The sequence below is a fragment of the Dermacentor variabilis genome, chromosome 10 (genome assembly GCF_050947875.1).
Source record: "Dermacentor variabilis isolate Ectoservices chromosome 10, ASM5094787v1, whole genome shotgun sequence".
Classification (NCBI taxonomy): domain Eukaryota; kingdom Metazoa; phylum Arthropoda; class Arachnida; order Ixodida; family Ixodidae; genus Dermacentor; species Dermacentor variabilis.
The window spans coordinates 53,733,694-53,751,502 of NC_134577.1; positions in this window are offsets into that span (position 1 = coordinate 53,733,694).

The following is a 17,809-nucleotide window of genomic DNA, read 5'->3' on the forward strand; positions in this document are numbered from 1 at the left end:
TCTTGCTTGTCCCCTTAGGACCCCTGGTGAGACCAGAGCGTGATGTCATCGGCATGTATCGCATAGCCGAGATTCGCGTGTTTTGTCTAGCTCCCAGGGCTAGCTTTCTCATCCCCACATTAAATAGAAGTGGAGAGAGTATACCTCTCTGAGGGTTGCCTCTGTCGGGACAGTTGAAGGTGTCGGACCTTGTGGAGGCCTAATCCGATTGTAGCCGTGTGGACACTGAGGAACGAGCGCACCTAGTTATAAGTTGGTGTCCCGCAGTTCACCGCTTCCAGTCCCTGCAGAGTAGTGTGGTGGGTGATGCTGTCGAAGGCCTTTTTGATATCTAATGCCACTACAAATTTATCGTCCGATCCACTGTTAGGGTTCAGGACCCCGTACTTCAGTAGTAGAAAAACGTCCTGCGCCGACACGTGGGGTCAGAAACCGAATATGTTGGAGGGGAACATGTTGTTTACTTCTATGCGGTTCGAGAGCCGGGCCGGCACCAGCTTAACAAAGAGTTTCCCCGCGCACGACGTTAGGAAGTTGGGTCGAAGAGTGTTGATGTTAGCAGGCTTGCCCGGTTAAGCAATGAGAGTACCTTTTCCTTCCTTCCATTTTTTGTGAAGGACGCTGTCCTCGGTCCAGACCGCGTCGTTAAAGAATTTGATAAAGTTCCTAAACGTATCTTCACGTAAATTGCGAATCATTGCGTTCGTGACCTCATCCACCCCTGGGGCAGTATCTTTCCTGAAGGAATGTGCCGTTGTATAAACCTCATCAAAGGTTATGGGGGGTCACGTTCCGGTTGGTCGCAACCTTCGTAAAAGGGTTTGGTGGATTGCCCGGTTGGAACATATCCTACGTATATCTGTTTAATTTTGTCTATCATTATAAGATATGAAGACGCCAAATAAAGAGACACACACAAGAGAAGAGAACGGGACAGGGCGCCAGTCGCAACTGTTTTATTTACAGAACGCAGGCACATATATACTGTCAGTCAACACATGCGCACAGAGCAAACATTCATTCACGCATCTAATCAAACATTCATGACGCACCAAACTAAAGAAACCTCGTCTCGGCCTTATATAACGTTATCGAAGTATCGCTAACGCACAAGCTGCCTTTCTTGCCCACGTGATAGGCTTCTACCAGTTCCCTAGCTCTAGTATCTTTACTTCGGGCAAGAATCCGCACGTCTGAAAAGCGTGGTTCACAAGAGCGTGAGGGACAGGTCCCGATGTGTTTAGGCAAATTTGGACCCTCTTTCATTTGCTCAACATTTCTTTCATGCTCCCTGACATGCTCATTAACACAGCGCCCGGTCTGACCTATATAGGAACGACCACACGAAAGGGGGATCTCGTAGACAACCCCTTCGGCACACTTCATGAAAGGTCGCCCATGTTTGGTTCCACAGCCTTTTTCACTTCTTTTTTCTTTTCTTTTGGCGATTTTGGAGCAAAGGCTTCCGAGCTTCCTTGGGGCTCAAAACATTAGCGGGACGCCATGTCTGCTCGCTACCTTTTTCAGATTGTGAACCCCGCTTTTCAGACGTGCGGATTCTTGCCCGAAGTAAAGATACTAGAGCTAGGGAACTGGTAGAAGCCTATCACATAGGCAAGAAAGGCAGCTTGTGCGTTAGCGATACTTCAATAACATTATATAAGGCCGAGACGAGGTTTCTTGAGCTTGGTGCGTCATGAATGTTTGATTAGATGCGTGAATGAATGTTTGCTCTGTGCGCATGTGTTGACTGACACTATATATGTGCCTGCGTTCTGTAAATAAAACAGTTGCGAGTGGCGCCCTGTCCCGTTCTCTTCTCTTCTGTGTGTCTCTTTATTTGGCGTCTTCATATCTTATAATGAACAGCTACCAACTAGCCCAACAAGAAGTGCTTTTGTCTATCATGTCGGCTTCCAGACCTTCAAACTCGTTTTCCAGCAGCTTTGATTCTTAGATTAAAATGGTCGTCCGTGGTTCTGTCCTGGCATGCCTCCATGACGGCTCGTGCCAGGGTCTGACTGGTAAGATTCTTCAGCGGTAGCCCTTGGTTTGGTCTGATGTCCTTCTTCAGGACACCCTTCGGTTGCGGCGGTAGGTTCTTGCGTCACGGACACCCGCGATGCGCGACGGGTTTGGATGAGTTGGAAAACGGGCCGGATGGCAGCATGTTTCCTTGAATGGAGCGTCGCTCCTAAGCGAGATTTTTCTTTTCTTTCAGGGGAAGAACGCGCTATCCGGCTTCTGCTTTCGTTTCGTCGACCACAGTAGCGGTTTGGATGCTGTTATTGATCGTAGCTGCCTTGTTGCAGTCGCGGTGTGGTGTTGCATCACCCACTTGAGATGCAGTGAAATACATCTCTTCTTACAGTCATGACGTTGTAATAGGTCGCGAGGTCGACGTCGCAGCCAGAGTTCCTAAGGCCGTCAAGCTCGAGTGCGCGCCCGCCCGCCGGCGCCGGCGCTGCGGCCCTACTCGAAGTTAGGGTGATCAGCTAACCATGTTGTGGAGGTAGAAAATTCGCCGTAAAACACCGAAATATGGCCCAACTGGCCTGCAGTTCGTCTCTACAGGCGCTAGACCATTTCTTGGGGATGGGGGTGACCGTTTCCGGCCGGTCCAGGAAAGCCAAACATGCGGAGCCCCATGTGAGCGCAGCAGTTTCGAACGGCGTCTTCTTCTTCCCACATTCTTGGGGTACTTCACGCACTTTCCATATGCAGACCCTCTGTCTATGTGTCGAAACCTTTTTTCCGCCAGTTTCTATCACAGGTAGTGAGTGGTCGAATGTGCGGCACATCGGGCCGCGGTGCTGAGGAAATAGGGTTCGAAAGAACCCGGAGACTCTGACCCGCGCCATGCGCGAAATTCACGCTGGCATCGCCAGATGATAGTGTTGGTAAAAAGAAGTGCGAGAGAGAAGTACGGCTGCACTCAAGTTTCTGAATTGGCAATAGGTCGTTTTTCTACAAGCCCTCAATGTGAATCGGAGTGACGTCAACATTAATCATGCAATGGGTTCTGTGGAATTTTCTGTCTGCTGTTCTGTGTGTCTGTCTATCCACGTCAGGGGTAAGTGGTAGTCTATCCCCAAATGCGTAACGTATTGGGCTGCTGTGCTCAGGGAACAAGGTTTGAAACCAAATGTCGGAAGCACTTTGTTCACTGGGTTCATGCCATTGTTCAATAAACATTTTGAATTCAATTCATCGACAATTGCGTTATTTATGCCCCAATTACTAATACCGCTGATCAAGAATTCCTCCAGGACCATCTTAACCGCATTCAATCATGGTGCAATGACTGGTTGATGACACTTAATCCCAATAAGTACAAGCTCATGCTTTTCATCTTCGTCACAACCCGCATTTATTTACTTATAAGATTTCCTATTCTCCTGTCGAACTTGTCCCGTCCTATACTTACCTCGGCATCACTATCAGCAATGACTTATGTCGCGAGCACGTAACAAAGCTAATATCGTTTGCGAATAAGAAACTAGGCTTTGTTAAACGTCATCTTCAGGACGCCCCTCAAAATGTAAGGTTACTTGCTTATAAATCATTAATCAGGCCAAAACTTTAGTATTCATCCTCCATCTGGAATCCGCAGCAAGCTTACCTCATTGACTCATTAGAAGCTGTGCAAAACAGAGCCGCCCGTTTCATTCATTGCTCATACTCATCCTATATTAGTGTTTCATCTCTAAATCTACAGTCCCAAATATACCATTTATCCCTCCGTCACCGTATTTCTAGGCTGTGCCTATTTCACAAATTTTATTATTCCCAGCTGAAACAGCAGCCAAAAATCTGCGCACCACCATCACGCATCTCTCGCCGAATTGGCCATCCGCTGCAAGTTTTACGCCAACGTGCCCGTACGACTACATTTTCCCAGTCATTTTTCCTCCAAACCACAAGTTACTGGAATGACCTTCCCCATTAAACTGCAGCCTTCACCTGTCCATCAACCTTCCTAGAAAAAGTTACGTCTCACCTGCCGTCATAAAAAAAAAATGTTTTACTTTCTCAAGATAACCCCACTCCTTATGTGAAACCCCCTGCATGGGGTCTTTAGGGAAATAAAAATGAAATGAAATGAAATGAAATTTAGAGTGTAGTATTGGTGCAACTTGGCCTGTGCTGTCCTTACATGAGCTTGACGGCAACTTGGGTCCCTAATTAGGGGTGTCAAGGCGTGTGCCTCTCTTCAAAAAACTTAGTGGTGCCAACTCTCGTAACTAGGTGTGTTACTGCTCTTCAAATATTTACTAGCACCAAGATGGATACCTGACATGCGCTACTGCGTATGTATCACTCTTGAAAGACAAAAATATCTGTAAAATTCGGCGCTGGTCGGCTTAATAGAAACCGTGCATTCCATGGACTTCGCGGCTACGTCCCTAGATGGCACGGTGTGTTCGGTAGAAAATGCCAAAGATGATTCCGGGTGCCTACACCTTTCGCCTTTGGTCATACCGTGTTTCGCTACATTTTTTCAATGTTAATTGCATTAACATCGACATTCATCATTAGAAGTGTTGTGTCTGAATTTTTTTACTCGGCCATTTTTAATGGCCTTTTGCGGGGTGTAGATTCCAATTTCAGGCGGCTTAGTTTGGGTTGGGGTTCATGATATTATTAAGATTAGCAGTCTTGCAATTATTCACGCGCCCTCTGGTATCTATCTATGTATCTATGCCTGTCATTAACTGTTTCCTTGCCGACTTCACAAACTCAGAAGCCCGTATATATAACATAACGAAGCAACCATTAACTTTCTGCTGATGAAACCAAATTCGAAGCCCACCATGAAATCAACTTAGGTCTCCGATATGTGTCACTGGGTGTGGTGCGCTCTTCGAAGGAGCTCTTGCACATCAACTCGGGATACTGGATATGTGCGTTAAGTTGTGCAGTTCTTCAATAAATACTTTTGATACCAAATTGTGTCAAAGATTGTGCGCTACTGAATCTGAGCTCCCCCCCCCCAAGAAAAACAATATTTTGAACGTAAACTTGTGTTCACTAGGCATGGACCATGGTTCACAACAAAGAATCTAAAAGTTTTACGGTGCAGGTCGGAGTGCAGCCAGCGACATACATATTCCGACAGTCCTGTCTGAATATGTATTCACATACCAGGCGTTGGCTTCGTAGAGGTGCTTGTATATGGCTGCAAGCGTGCAGAGCGAAGCATAGAAGAGGAGACCCACTGCGGACAAGCCTGACATGACACGTTTCGGCGGTACATCGCTTCAATGCTTATCACGCAAACGTCAACACTAGTATTGAGGTGGGTTGTTGCACATTTTGTAGCTTGCTTCGGTTCAGGTTCAGATCCGGGGGCTATCTTTTTTACGATTCAAACCCGTAATAAGCTTTCTCAACTGGTTCACTCCGGTTCAGAAGGTTGCTAAGTAAAAAAAAAATGCATGCCTCCGGCTTTCATGATAAAACGCAGTACCTTTCGACCAACAAATTCACTTTGGTATATTTGATGACTACTCCAAAGCATTTTCTTTTTCAGGGGCCATAAAATAACACACCATAGACGCAGTATCCCCGGTTGTCAATAAGTATGTCGGTATTAATCCGTTCAGGGAATTTGAGGCGTCCGCTCCGCCTACGAAATGTTTCTGCAACAATGAGGGAGGTGAATATGCCTAATTGCATGTTCACTGGTATGCTCTTGAACTTTCATATTAAAAGGCTGGCCTTTAAGTATTACATGTGTTTGCTCCACGGCCTCTTACTGCTCTTAAACATTCATTTAAAGCTTGGTCTAAAGTTAGCTGATACATCTAGTACGATCACTGTTATTCACAGCCAGTGCGATGCGAATAAGGATAACCGCTTTTCCTCTAATAAAGAAAATTCCTCTATAAACGTTAACACGTATTCTTGCCTCATAGGCATTGGTATGACATGCCGACCTCTTCACGAAAACTAAAATTACAACCAGCTGCTATTTAAATAACCATTTCTTTATTTATTCATTTGGATTTTACCACTGGTTCTATGCTCACTTTCGGCAAATCATCCCGAAAGCATATATATTACATGGCCGCACAAGGCCAACAGAAGGTTTAAATTCAGTAAAATATTTGTGAGAAGTGAAACAAGGGGTACAGAGGCTGTGGTTGTTGCGGAGCATTGACATTGCATGAGGATACACGTAGCATAAACCTAAACGCAATTTCAGGCACCACCGTTTTTTGTATAATATTTGTTTACCAGCTCGCTGGTTCAGCTGTTAGTTAAGGTATAATTTGACGGGAACCTGATTGGTTACCTTAGAGCCATTTTTCTTGTCGTAATTCTACGTGTAGGATAAGGCGAGAACACAAGCATGCGGATATCTTCTTGTTTAGAGAACTCAGCCTTTTGCTCATTGTTGGAAAAGTCCTTTTTTATGCAATTTAAGGAGAGAACATAATTACGAGAAAAAGTTAATGGACAATTTGCATTTCTTATACATTTCTAAACATTTCACTGGAATTTAACCGCAAGGTGGGCAAAACACTTGTGCCGCCTGCGGTGTCGTACGGGGCCTTGGCTTGCATACGCATAACTTTTTAATGCACTTCTCTTGAATATATTCGGCGCATGGTTTAACGTCGACATTTACGATGAAAACAAAACATACCATACAGACGAAAGAAACTCAGAGCAGCGGAATTCCTTTGTCTGCAACATTCAGTTTTTTATACATATTATCCACACGTTTAAACATTACGTATCTTTCTCTAGAACAGTTATATTGTTTGGTCTTTCTGACGTAATGAGACACGCTGTGACGTAACACCTGCTCCACTGATATGGTGGGGTTTCTTGGCCTTTATCTAATAACCACCCCATCCAAGCTTTTGAAGTGCAAAGAGGAATAAGCTGCAAGTTATCAAGAAGGCATTGTAATGATATAACAAAGGGGTACATTACAAATCTACTCGCAGGTAAAATGAACACGATGATTATTCTCCACCATCTGGATTACGTCAAAGCGACAAGAAGACTTGACGAGTCCTAAATTGATACCGTACCATCCAAGGCCTAATATGATCAGGAAATCCGTTGCCTCTAAGAACCGTCAATATTACCTATTTATTTATTCTTTTACTGCTAATGATAGGGCGCATTTTATTTGTAAACAAGAAATACAATTATAAGGCTGATGTCATTGTAGTTCAATATTTTATTGTTTGTGCTTCCACAGACGGAGTTTTCCCCTGTACTGAGAAATATGGACACGCTATCCGCTGATATATCCATAGCGTACCAATCTTACTATAAGTATGATAGTAAGTAAACAATGCTTCTTCGCATAAAATATATCCGCCACACCTTCATCACAAAAGTACGAGCATTCAGACATATCTGAGCGCTAGAATAGAAAAGAATGTTTGGCCAAGTTGCCAAATTGGCCAAGTTGGAACCACAAGAATCGCGGGTCTTATCCGCGTTTTCGAATTGCCTCTTAACTTTAAACCCATGCATCACTTCACCTAAATGACGCTTGTCGTAAGCGTGACAAAGACGCTCATTTGCACTTCCTTCAGTTCGTTCCTGATAAGCGTCATTTAGATAAAGTCACGCATTGGCTTCAAGTTAGGCTGCATTTCTGGATAGGGGGTTAGTCTGTTGGACTGCACAATATTTTCAAGCAATTGAAATGACGTTAAAGAATCCATGCGACATAAAATAATATATTTCAAGTATTTCTCCGTTCTACGTGTAGTTTGAGAACGGCAGCAAAAATTTCATTGCAGAAAATTTCAGATGCCTGCTGTTTCAGTAGAGGAGCTTCTATATGTGGTTTATACGCTGGCATCTGCGGATGCCTCTTCTATCAACTGTTGCACTGAAGGTGTCTCGAAGGATCCAAACGCTTGTTTTCCTTGAACACAGGCATGGCTCTGATATAAGTGCGATGCTTTTCTGAAAATATATTCCGAATATTTCCACCATTCTTCCCTGAATCCACCTGTTTCTCAACCTCACTTGGCTCTAAAGCAAAGGCCTGCGTAAGGCTTCTACCTTTTCTTCTATTTGTTGTGGTGCCGCAATGGTAAACTTCATGGAAGAATAACCACTATTATTACTCAAGTCGATTTCCTCGTGTGCGTGTGGCAGATGATGTAATTATACTGAAACCACGTTTGACTCTCCTGCTTGGAAACGAAATTAAGTAAAAGACAGCTGATCCGCCAAAACGTGGAGGCTTTGAAATAAAGGCTAATAATCGGATTCTCATGCGCAGCTATTCCTGCAATCGAAGTTGAGACTAGTGGGTGCACGACTTTTATGTCGTATCAGAAAGGAAAGGCATTTATTAACAATGTTTTTTTTTAAAGTGTGCATTAAAAGTATTTATTTTAAATAGCAGGAAAATATTAAGCAACTCAAAGTGGATTTGAATTTTTACCCGTTACCATCATAATCAAATCGCGTATTTATTTCCGTATAGTTGCGCACAGAACACGACATCAACAAGGTTGCATCCTTGCAGCTGTAGTAACGGTTCCTTTCATTGCCAATGCATTTATGTAGGTATTCCGCTCACGACAACACGGTATCGTTATTCACGAATAATATTGAAGCTAGCGCTGGACATATCGCTTTATTGTCTTGCTTGGAAGTAACAGAATGACTTATTCGAATGCATGCTTAGTGCACTGCTTCGCAAGCTTGCCATGGGCTGTATAATATGCGCTTGCTAAAGCGAGGAATGAAATGCGTACAGGTGTTAGGAATGCTTTGAAATTCATTGCTTAAATGGTCAAATTCTGGTAATATGAAGCCTTCAAAAGACCTGATGTAGTGATGTACTTAAGTATAGCCACAACTGTCAAATTTTAAGTCAAACATTTTTTTTAACACAATATTGCAGCTAATCCCTCACACCTTTATAAAGTGAGTCACTCATAAATAGTTTGTCAACCAAAGTCAACTGCAAAGAATGACGTAGATGGTATATGTGTACCTGCCAAACCGCGTACCTCTAAATTCGGCAGATTCAGTGTCGAAAAAAATTACCGACGATTACGTTACTTCCTAATGCGAAATTTGAGCGCAGCAAATAAGCTGTTTGACCTTTTCGATAGATTGAGGCAAAGAAATCGAGCAACACATGTATGCGCTATCACAGAATTTTTTTTTTATTTTTCACACGTATTCCTTTAACAAAGACTCCACTAACAGTTCTTGACAGTCATGAAGGAAGCTTTGTGGTCGGAGAAATAGACTGATATATGTTCGACTTGGTACACCAATGCTTGATTCTCAAAGACGACATCTATACAAGTGCCTCGCGAGGTTGTCACAGCCGTGGGACGCGTTACGAGCGAGAGGAACGGGATGTTCTCCCGCATAAGTGTTAGGAAATTGCTGTTTGTCTTTATGTCAAGCCGCCACCGATCTGGCTCTCTGATTGCCACCGCACAGGGCGAACGGCAGCGGCAATTTCGGCTCGGGCGGTGCACATATACAGATCCGCCGCCACCGATCTGGCTCTCTGATTGCCACCGCACAGGGGTTGCATTGGAGGAGGAGCGAAGAAAGGAATTAAGTTGGAGCCGGCGCTTTGACAACCGGAGACTCGCAGGAAGAGGGGGGAGGGGGGCGGCGTGTACACCCAGCGGCAAACGATGGGGGCAGAAGCGCGCGCAGCAAGCGGACAACACGATAAAGGGAGGAGGGAAGAGATAGCAGCGACTGACTGATGCAACTGAAGAGCACCCTATCCGCCACACAAGAACAGGGGGGGGGGGGACCCTTTCCTCCTCTTTCTGCATGGCGGCGACGGTGTTCTATGCAGTCACGTTATCTTGACTCTCTAGCGGCGACAGCGGCATCCAGCGGTATCAGTCGGTCGCTGCTAGCGCTGGGGGGATGAAAGGGGGGCGGAGCTGGTTACGAGGCCGACGACAACGCCGACGACGACGCGAAACCCAGTAACGGACGCCAAAGAGCTGCGCTCTAAATCATGGGTATGAAGGGGAATAAGATGGCGAAACAAGATATCAGACGTTTACAGGGAAGCTGTTTACCGCTACCCCGCAAGGGCACAATCGTGTCCGCGGGCATAAAAGCGCAAGCAATAACTATCGTCGTCAGCAATGGCTCATACTCCCTCCCCCCCCCCACACCCCTAGGAAAGCAATAAAATGCAAGGGCTCATAGCCCCGTGTATCAAAGGTAATCACAATGTATCCGAGTAATACGAAAAACATTTGCCAAAGTTTACTGTTTGTCTTTGTGCCATATCGAAGCTGGTGGTCCCCCCACACCTTCGCTGTCCAACCAATTTCACAGGTTGGATTGGGTCCTGCTTTTTTTCTAAGCGACAGCAATGTTAGAAACATCTCTGAATTGTGGTCAATACAGTTATTTGACATCTCAGCACTCGTACTGTGACCCGAAGTGAGCACCGCACGCCTTCTGACGTCTATGGCCTTTCCATATTAGGCATGCCAGGAATAATCCATTGCAAAATTAGAAAATATGGGGTCAATGGGTATGGTGATTACTCATTGACGCTCTGTGCTGCATTGAAGGTAGTGTTCTTTAACGATTATCAATTATTTCCGAATTATTCTGCAAGGGTGAAATATATATATATATATATATATATATATATATATATATATTATGGCCGATGCTGTTTGAAATTGCAATTTTTTAGTAATTACATTTTACCCTCGATGCCTAATGTGGTCTGGCAACATAGTAGTTTTTGAAGTGTCAGGCATCTAAAATTCAACCCTCGAACAAATCAAGCACACTTTAAATATATAAGCGATATTCGTGTACGGCGTTCTTGTTACTTGCGATTAAGCCAAGCACCCGCCCCCCCTCCCCGAAAATGATTTTCAAAACGTTTAATATAAAAAAAATGCCCCGAGCGAACTTATTCATCACACGTGTGCAGCCTGTGGGAACTGACAACATGTATTTCGTCTCCTCTCTTTCTGCCGTACATGAGCTCGTTGACCTTTCAGCCTGCCGTGCGCAAAGGGTAAGCGCATAGCTACGTGGAGGAAAATATATCAGATAAATCAAAGGTAGCAGAAAAAAATTGTGCTCAAGCAACGCAGATTACTACGAAATGCTACTGTGATAGGTCACAAGTGATGCTAGCCAATTCATTAATTTATTGCGTCTTCGATGCTGAGGAATTCATTGTTTCGTTATTTTAGCGGACAATAAACTCAAACACTAGAACGAAGGCCTTTTTCACGCAGCTACTGCGATTTGTCGGCTTTCAGCGCCAAGTTCTTAAAAGTTTGGGGACGTATAACGGTGGTCACAAATAAATATCTGCAAGAAATCAAAAGGAGGATCTTCTTCACATTGCTGGCTGACTAATTTGAAAGATCCATCCGGATGGGAATGACTTAGCGCTTTATTCTTCCTCTCCGGGGGTGATTTGATAATTCAGTTAACGGGAAATGCAGCATACGAAAGCTAAGCGGCTCACTTGGTGCCTCGCTGAGACCACTGCAAAATACGGCGGGAACGCGGTCATTTCATGGGTTGTGAATTCTACCGCAATTTCACGCAAGCAAGGAGGTGAGGCAAAGTTGCTGCCGTTTATTGATTACATAGAAGGAAAAAAAAGCACAGTTCTGAGATTGTTCTGGAAAGGACCGCCTTTGTCTTGCTTTTTTAGCGTTATTCTCCATAAAAATTATATTTCACCTAGTGCAAGCAGCTACCGATTCGTCGTTTTCGCATTTGTTTGGCACGAAGTCTGCGACACCTATCACAGCAAGGGAAGCGCTGGTCACGTGGGCTACAACCGCGCAAACTCTTAAAGAATATATGATCGTCATATTCACTGACCAAATACGAACACATTACTTGTCCGCAAAAGAACTATCCTCTTAGTAGGTGCAGGTAGTAAAAGGATGGTGAGAATTCATAAAGAGCGCTAAGGACGAAGACGAAGACGAAGGAACACATATGACAGGACTAGCGCCAGTCCTGTCGCATGTGTTCCTTTGTCTTCGTCTTCAGAGCTTTCTTTATGAAAACTGTCAGGATGAACCTACTCGTCCAAATTAAGCTATTGATGGTTAGTACTTTTCACTACACGCAGAAACTAGTAAAAGCACTAACTAAGTACTAACTACACACTACCTCGGTAGTGCAGTTACTACCGAAACTAAAATATAATTACGAATACAACAGGGCCTATTAGATCTATAAGTGTCGTTTGCATTTGCATGTGAAGTCGAAAGTATTGTGAAAGCATAACATAGTAAAATAATAAATATGAAAACAATAGATGGACGTGTTTTCGCTGTATAATAAGGAAGGAAGGAAGGAAAACGAGAATAAGGAAAGGCAGGTTGGTTAACTAGTTTAGATTAACCGGTTTTCTACCCTACGCATGGGAGCGGGACGGGGGGATGAAAGATGGCGAAGGGAGAGAGAGAGCACATAGCACAGCACACACTTCGTCAGTTAGAGTCCATCCCTCTTGCGTGATACTTGATATCACTGTCACAGCCGCTTGTCCATTCCTGTCTCTTTCAAAAACCAAAGTAGTCCTTTCGTCACCTTCAGCTGCGATGTCTTCTGTCGGCGGCATGGAAAAATTGTTTCGGGGGACAATGGTCTAGTGTCAAGGTGCGCTAGAACGGATGCCAGGGACTGTCACTGAACATTATATTCAGGACAGTCGCACAGAATGTGTTCCAGCGTCTCCTCGCAAAGACAGGCATTGCAGAGAGCGTTGTCGGCCATTCCAATGCGAAATGAGTAAGATTTAAATGAGTAAGCCACCCCTAGCCATAAGCGATAAAGCAGACTTGCCTCTCTTCGGCGGAGTCCAGTTGGCATACAGAGATGCATCAAAGAGGGTAGGTGGTATTGAGGGTTGCTCCGCTTGGTCTGGCTGTTTGGTGTGCACCATAGAGAGAGCGTAATATTCTGTGCAAGCACTCGAAGTCTGCTAGCTGTGTCGGACCGTGAAAGTGGTACGGCATCTTCTTGTGTGTCTTCAAACGTTGCCCGAGCGGCATTACCGGCGTCTTTTTTTCCTGTGACGCCGCAGTGACTTGGCAGCCACTGAAACGTCACGTGGTGTCCTTTCTCCTGTGATGTATGGAGTAAGCATCTAATATTGAATACGAGCTGTTCAAATGGCCCGCGACGCAGAGCCGATAGCACAGTTTGTAGGGCTGCCTTTGAGTCGCTGAAGAGTGACCATCATCGAGGTGGCTCCAGATTGACGAAACAAAGTGCAGCGCGAAGAGCAGCTAATTCCGCAGTTGTCGATGTTGTTCGGTGGTCAGTCCTAAAGCTGATGGTAATAGCTCTTGCTGGGTCAACCACAGCACCAGACGAACGCTGGATGTTTGTGGTTGTTTTTACATATTTACACTGATGGCTACATTTTAAGGTATCATTTTAGGGTATACAGGGTGTCGCAGCTAACTTTCGCCAGAGTTTAAACATATGCAAACGCCAAGTAGTTGGAAAGAACTAAGGTAATATTCTTTGCCGTCGCTAATAGAATACTCAATACTTTTTTTCATTCCGCCTAATTAGATAATTAATACTAAAGATTTATACATCAACTTCTCAAATATTGTAACTAATGAAAAAGTGTAAATCAGAAAATTGTAGAGCGACATAAAAAACTGCCGATACAGCTTTCTCTTCCTCAACGAGTTCCATATAAAATTGTTTTTCCGAGCAGGAAAAAAGCCCGCAAATGCACGCAAACAGCCCGAGAGGCCAGTCGCGCGGAAAGTTTGCGTCTCCTATTTTTTTTTTTTTTTCAAATTAAAGGTTTCAAATCTATGGCACGGAAAGATAGGAAGAGTTGAAGTCTTTAGTTTCTGCGGATGTTGTGATTTCGTCGGCGAGCTTATTACGCTCGATTCCTCTAAGCCGTGTACACAGCATATTATGACACCTTTATTGCATCCAAAAACCAACGAAGGGGTATAAAGATCAATATTGCAAGATTTTTTACGCTTTAGTAGTGATACCAAAGCTTAGACAACGCCTACAGAGTCCGTAAATATAATTGCCTTTTCTAGTTTTAATTGTTTGATGTGTTTAAGCGCCGACGATAATCCATAGGCTTCAGCCGTAATAATAACAATAATAATAATAATAATAATAATAATTATAATAATAATAATATTAATAATCTTTATTTCAGACAACAAGGTCTCGGATACAAGAGTAAAAGGCAGATGTGTTCTGCCTGACGGGACCCAAGCACCCGAATACACACACTCAATCATACTTGTTTGCGCATGCAGAATGCCAGACTACGAAAACCACGGACCAACTGCTGCAAAAGACACACCAGCATGTGAATTTGATGAATCGGTATAAAACAATGGGCAGCAGCGCTTTGACCGAAGTTCAAGCAAGTGTATTCGAATGTGCATCTCAGGAGCACGCTTTCTGACTTCAATAAACGTCACGTCCCATTGCACGAGCTACCACTGCCACGGCGGCGACAGCTTCTCTGGAAGCATTAGATGGTGTTTTAGAAGTTGAACACAAATTTCTTCACTGAGATTCCTAACATGAAGCGAGAAAAAGCTCCCAGGATGGGGGCCGATTTTAATAGGTTTGGTAACACACAATTGGTTCACAGTTGTGTAACAAGGATGTTAAGGATTCGAGCTTACTTTCAGATAATATGTGAAGCTCGAGTGTGACCTCTGTATACGGAGTGACAACTCGTTCGATTCTACATACAGGCTTTTTACAAAATTTATCCTGAAAGCACCGGTCACTAGGCGGATACCTCGATGGCCCAGAGGGCCTAGGATTTTTAGCGCACTTGGCGCTGCAAAATGATAGATTACATCGCCATAGTCAAGGCGAGAGCGGACAGGGCTCCTGTACAAGTTCAGGAGGCATTTTTTATCCCTACCCCATGCTCTGCGCGACAGAAGTTTTAAAAGGTTCATTGTCTCTAGACTATTTGCCTTCAGATAATTAAGTTGGTAGATGAAGGTAAGCTTAGAGTCTAGTATTATTCCCAAGAATTTGTGTTCACTCCTCCCAGATAGTTCCTCAAGATTGATTCTCAGATTGGGCACTGGTGTCAGGCCTCTTTTGTGTGAAAAAACTATACATACACTTTTGTAGGCGTTTATTTGAAACCCACTTACAGCCACCCATTTAGAAACCATTTTTCTTTAATGCAAGCTGCACCTGTCGTTCTCACAAAGCAATGTTATATGATTTGAAACCTATTTATACCATCATGGGCATATACACAATAGAATCTAGTTCCTGGAATGACTCTATAAACAGAGTTCGTCTTTAGAACAAACAGTACGCATCTAAGCACACCCCTTCGCTGCACGGTGGTCTCCTGGATGAACGTTCTAGATAAAGCATTGCCCATTCTTACATTAAACGTGCGGTCAGACAAGTAGCTTTCGACTATGTTTAACAATTTTTCCCAGATGCCTATCGCGGAAAGATCTCGCCGAATCCAGAAGCGCCATGTCGTGTCACACGCTTTCTCTAAATCTAGAAACATCGAAAGTAAAAAACTGCTTACGCATAAACGCACCTCTGATCTTTCCCTCGATGCGAGCATGGTGCTCTGTTATCAACCTACCTTCTCGAAAGGCACACTGGAAGGTGTGTAGTAGTCTGCTTTTTTCTAAGAAACAAATTACGCGCCGGTTTATCGTACTTATGCAGTGTGCACAGACAGCTTGTTTGTGCTATTGGCCTGTAGACGCTGGCTAAGGATGGGTTTCTGCCTTGTTTAAGTATTGGGATGATCATATGGAGTTGAAATAAGACAGGAATATGTTGAGATTAGGTATCTAATCACGTTATACATAATTCTATCGTCACCTGGCGGGGAGTTTTTGCAACAAGTCAGAGATGCCTCATGTTCTGCTAAGATAAATGGGCGATTGTAAACCTCACTTGTTGAACCTTTGCGATTAAGGGGTTGCCACTCTTCGCGTTCTTTGAACCTCAGGAAAGTTTCTGCATAGTGGGATGCACTCGACACATATTGAAAGTGCGCGCCTAGACAATCCGCGTGATCTTTCAGGCTATCACCTTGGCTACTATAGCTACTGTATAGAAAGAAAGTGAAGGTGGGAGAATGAATCTGCGCGTTCTGTAGCGACCCATCATAATTAAATAATAATGACATAATAACTTATTGTGCTCTCAGGAATACTATGTTTCATCATTAAAGATATTGAATCACCTGCTCGAATTACATGCACTGGTTAAGTATTGGGTGCAAGCATTACAAGGAAAGAAATAATATTTCGCGATTACTACCGAAACACCCCACTTCAAACGTCCAGTCAATGACGGTAGTGCCTTGACCAAAGCGGTCGTCTGAAGTGACACATTTCACTCAGAAGTGGAATTGGTGTACTTTAGGAAAGCAGAATGTTGAATTAACGCAAGGCTTAACGTTAATTGTCTATTCCTTGCAACCCTGCACACAATGGTGAGAATAAGTCGCACCCACAAACGTGTCCGCGGCGACTGAAGGGATTGAATCTATGGAGGAGTATGCGTTATGTGCTACGCTGTAGTTCATTCGCACTTTTTTTATTAAGTATGAATGCTCCAGAGGAATAAAGAAAGTTTTCAATTAGACAACGTCTCGCATCCCAACGAGAGTCTGCCCACAAAGTATAAAGTGCGTTTAGGTCTCTGACAACTATGTATGCCACTAGAAGGTCATCTATGTATTTTTGAAATTCAGTGCTATTAAGTTGATAATTAGCAGGGATCTATACATAGCCTACAGTGACTACCTTGTCAAAGAAAACCCGTCGGACAGCAACTGCCCTCTACGAGCGTAAGAAGTTTTATTTCCCGGTGACAAACACCTCTGTCGACTATGATGGCCACCCCACCGGATGACATGACATTGTCATAGTGGGCTTTACGAAAGGTAGCATACTGCGGAAGAAAATTTGTTTGTGCATGTTTAAGGTGTTTTTGTTGATCACGCAGCACCCTGGGACTAAATTTGCGAACAAGCCCTTTAACGTCATCAACATTGTGAAGGTAACCTGTAACGGTCCAATGAGCGCCCATCTTATAAAAAATTATTGTGCCGTTTGTTTTAAAAAGCGTGTTAGCTTACAGAGCCCTTTACTGGCACTGTAATGCGGGGTTTCGCTTTTTTATAGCGGTATAGAGATTCTCACCACTCCTTAGGCGCTGGCGGCGCCGACTGGTTCGCTGTTGTGCCCATTGCCTCTGGTGAAGCACTGGATACGCGCTCGCTGTGTTTGACGCAAAGGCCTCCACACTGCGGACGAGTATTTGCGGCCACTAGCTCGGAGGTCGATGACCCCCTTTTGCTGGGCGGCGGAACAGCGCGAACTGCAGTCGCCGAATGGGCGGATAGCATCGCTGGCGCATCACTGCGTGTGTGCCGGACAGCCGCCGGAAGCCGCTGTTTGCTTGCTTCCGGAAAGGGCGCAAGAATGCAACTTCTCAGGCACTCAAACAGGACATATGATTTGATCCTCGAGTATGTTTTCTGAGCCAGTAAGCACAATGTCCAGCCGGTTTGTCGCAAAGCAAACGCTCACTGGCTCGCACTTTCGGCTCTTTCGGTAGCTTTTGCGCAGCTTTTGATTAAGCCGTTATAGAAAGCCAGTTTCACAGCAACTTTCTCAACTCTTTCTTTCTAATTTCAGCGACTTTCTCAAGTCGCTCAAATGTCACCGGTTGATATGCCAGTAAAACACTGGTCAATGAATAGAAATATTTGTCGCTAAACGCACCCACAAGATTGCTAAATATGGCGACAAAAAATGGATAA